A 3,845-nucleotide genomic window follows, 5' to 3' on the forward strand; every position below is an offset into this window, starting at 1 on the left:
TTGAGAATAACTCAAACCAAGTAAAAGGTTGGAATTTGAAAGCATTTAATAAACTTTTATAACGTGCAATGTCACACAGAGCAAAATGAATTATAAGACAGCGCTCTGATCTTGAAGGAGAAGCAACATAGTATCTGTTAGACTGGACTTGAAGCAATAAACATTAGTCACAGGTTATGCATGGTACCAGCAGGGAGTAGCTGCAGTTAACTCAAGTAAAACTTCCTTGGTGGAACAGTGGATAAGACTCCACCTGCCAATGCGGGAACACAGGAGGTCTGATCCCTGATCTGGGACGATCCCACATACCTCAGAGCAGCTAAGCCCCGCGCGCTGCAACCACTGAGCCTGTTTCTAGGGCCCAGGAGTGACCACTACCGCGCCTACACACTGTAGGCTCAGTCCACACAATGTAGGCTCAGCCCACACACTGTAGGCTCAACCCACATGCCCTAGGGCCCATAATCTGCAATTAGAGTAGCCTGCACACTGCAGCAAAGAGCAGCCCCCACGTGCCACAATTAGAGAAACCCCATGTAGCAACAAAGACCCAGTGCGACCAAAAATAAAACAAATAAAAAAATTTTTTTAACTGTTAAGAGCTTAAATAAAAAGAAGAAGTAGACTATAAGATAGAGTCTAACGTGGCATTTCTAGGAAATGGGCTCCCCAGGGAATCTACCTGGATGCATATCCCAGCTCTACACTTCATAGGCGTGTGACTTTTAGGGTACCTCACTCTCCCCAAGCCTCTGGTCTCTCCCTGCATAACAGGAATAACCCACTCACACACTCACCCACCCACAATTGAGCTCGACTTAATTTTAGTCTCCTTTAAAATAAATACAAATCTAGAAATCCCAGGATGGCCAGAGGCCAGCTGCTATGCAATCCTGTAGTTCAGCAAGTACAATTTTCAGTCCTCTGCTGGCGATGTGAACAATGTTTTCATTTCTTTGGATGAGACTGATCTCCTTTTGAGGAAGCGGCCATAGCAGGCTCTTGCCTGCAAATAGTGTCTGCTGGGCTTCCCAGGTGGCTCAGACAGTAAAGAATCTGCCTGCAATGTGGGAGACCCAGGTTCAATCCCTGGGCCTGGAAGATCCCCTGGAGAAGGAAAGGGCAACCCACTCCAGTATTCTTGCCTGGGAAATTCCATGGACGGGAAGCCTGGTGGGCTACAGTCAATGGGGTCACAAAAGGTTGGACACAACTGAGTGACTGACACTTTAGAGAAGGGAGAGGTTGGTTCCTCTCCTTAAGATTCCTCAATTAACTCTCAAACCTGTTTGTTAGGAATGCCACTGACATGTGAGGCTGATGGCTGTCTCAGGCACACTGGACCTGGGAGCCCCTCTTCAGACCCCGTATGAAGCTTCCTCTGTGCATGTCACTTCTGTGTGGACCACCTACCACCACCCTCTCAGCCAGTGAGAAGCTAAATTCAGTTCAGTCAGTTCAGTTCAGTCACTCAGTCATGTCCGACTCTTTTCGACCCCATGAATCGCAGCACGCCAGGCCTTCCTGTCCATCACCAACTCCCGGAGTTCACTCAGACTCATGTCCATCGAGTCAGTAATGCCATCCAGCCATCTCATCCTCTGTCGTCCCCTTCTCCTCCTGCCCCCAATCCCTCCCAGCATCAGAGTCTTTTTCAATGAGTCAACTCTTCGCATGAGGTGGCCAAAGTACTGGAGTTGCAGCTTTAGCATCAGTCCTTCCAAAGAACACCCAGATCTCCTTCAGAATGGACTGCTTGAATCTCCTTGCAGTCCAAGGGACTCTCAAGAGTCTTCTCCAACACCACAGTTCAAAAGCATCAATTCTTTGGTGCTCAGCTTTCCTCACAGTCCAACTCTCACATCCGTACACGACCACTGGAAAAACCATAGCCTTGAGTAGACAGACCTTTGTTGGCAAAGTAATGTCTCTGCTTTTGAATATGCTATCTAGGTTGGTCATAACTTTTCTTCCAAGGAGTAAGTGTCTTTTAATTTCATGGCTGCAATCACCATCTGCAGTGATTTTGGAGCCCAAAAAAAAGAAAGTCTGACACTGTTTCCACTGTTTCCCCATCTATTTCCCATGAAGTGATTGGACCAGACGCCATGATCTTCGTTTTCTGAATGCTGCACTTTAAGCCAACTTTTTCACTCTCCTCTTTCACTTTCATCAAGAGGCTTTTGAGTTCCTCTTCACTTTCTGCCATAAGGGTGGTGTCATCCGCATGTCTGAGGTTATTTGATATTTCTCCTGGCAATCTTGATTCCAGCTTGTGCTTCTTCCAGCCCAGCGTTTCTCATGATGTACTCTGCATATAAGTTAAATAAGCAGGCAAGCTAAATTAGCCCCGTCCAATTCTCCTCCTGGGACCTCGCGTTGCACTGAAACAGGTGAGCAGTCAGCTGTCTTGCATATATTATCTCTTAAACCATGTCTTCAATTTTTCCAGCCTGAAGATGGGGCATTTACTTTTCACTCCGCTGGTTACTCGGAACGGAGCTCAATACATATTTGGGGGTGGGCTGATTGGAGCAAGTGAGAGAGATCAACAGGATTCCTCCCAGCCTGTTTCTGTGCAGGACGAGGTTAGAATGGGCAGCTTATTCACCATTAGGTGGCAGTGGTGACTTAATTTCTGGACAGATGATTAGACCAGAAAGGCAATAAATTGCCAAAAATGCCTGATTTCACTTTTCATCCCTTTATTGTGTTTTCCTTCAGCCTCCAAGGCCCTCCCCGACTCTCTGAGCTTTCTCTGCTGCTTTCACAACAGTTTTAGTTGAAGGAGCTCCCTCAGCTAGAATTCTCTGTCTCCACTCTTCCAACTGTGGGGTTTCTCTGAAATCACGCCCATCCTGGTGGCTGAGATGGTAAAGAACCTGCCTGCAATGCGGGAGACTGGGTTCTGTCCCTGGGTTGGGAAGAACCCCTGGAGAAGGGAATGGCAACCCACTCCAGTATTCTTGCCTGGGAAATCCCGTGGACAGAGGAGCCTGGTGGGCTACAGTCCATAGAGTCACAAAGAGTCAAACATAGCTGAGCGACTAACACGTCACACTTTCACATTTATAGAGGCCATAAACTGGAAGAGTTCTCTGAAATCAAGATACAGGGGAGCAATTTTATTTCAACCAAAAGAATTCATATAAATTCTCTTTGTTATTACAAGTCATAAACAAACTCATTGATTGTCATCCTCAGCAATGAAGGAGATTCATTCTTATTACTTGAGCCTCCTGAAGAAAATACTACCCTCTATTTAAATTAAAATGCTTAAAAATGACAAGAACAATGGGGGAAATGACTTTCACTGCCTCAAAGGACTATCAATTTACTTGCTGTTTCTAGTTTTATTTCGCAGCAGAAAGAATACTTATTTACCTTTAAAAAACTAAAAAATATTATTTGTGGTATATAGATAGAAATATTATTTATGGCTTTAAATAAACCATTCATGGGATGGTTTATCTCTTATGAATGGACTCAGTGCCACCAGTTAAATTAATGAATGTTTTCTGAGTGAGGTTGATGGTTGGGCTGAGAACACGGTTAGGGGGAAAATCTCCAGCCCTCCGGGGATGCTGTGCTCGTTAAACTTACTGTAAAAGTTTGTTTAAAGTTCCATCTTCTATCTTCTTAAGCAGTCTTAACTATAAAACCAATCCAAACCCTTTAAGGAAAAAAGGGACCTTATGTATCTGCTAACCTCCATGTAAATCTCACGAGGGTGATTAATATGATTACTTAAACCCAACTGTCCCAAAAGGGGGTTTTTGACAGTTTTATGAGGGAATTAGTTACTCTCTATTTTACGGCCGGTCTTGTCCTCCCAGCTGCTTGGT

Source organism: Ovis aries, chromosome 9 (assembly GCF_016772045.2).
Source record: "Ovis aries strain OAR_USU_Benz2616 breed Rambouillet chromosome 9, ARS-UI_Ramb_v3.0, whole genome shotgun sequence".
NCBI classification, from domain to species: domain Eukaryota; kingdom Metazoa; phylum Chordata; class Mammalia; order Artiodactyla; family Bovidae; genus Ovis; species Ovis aries.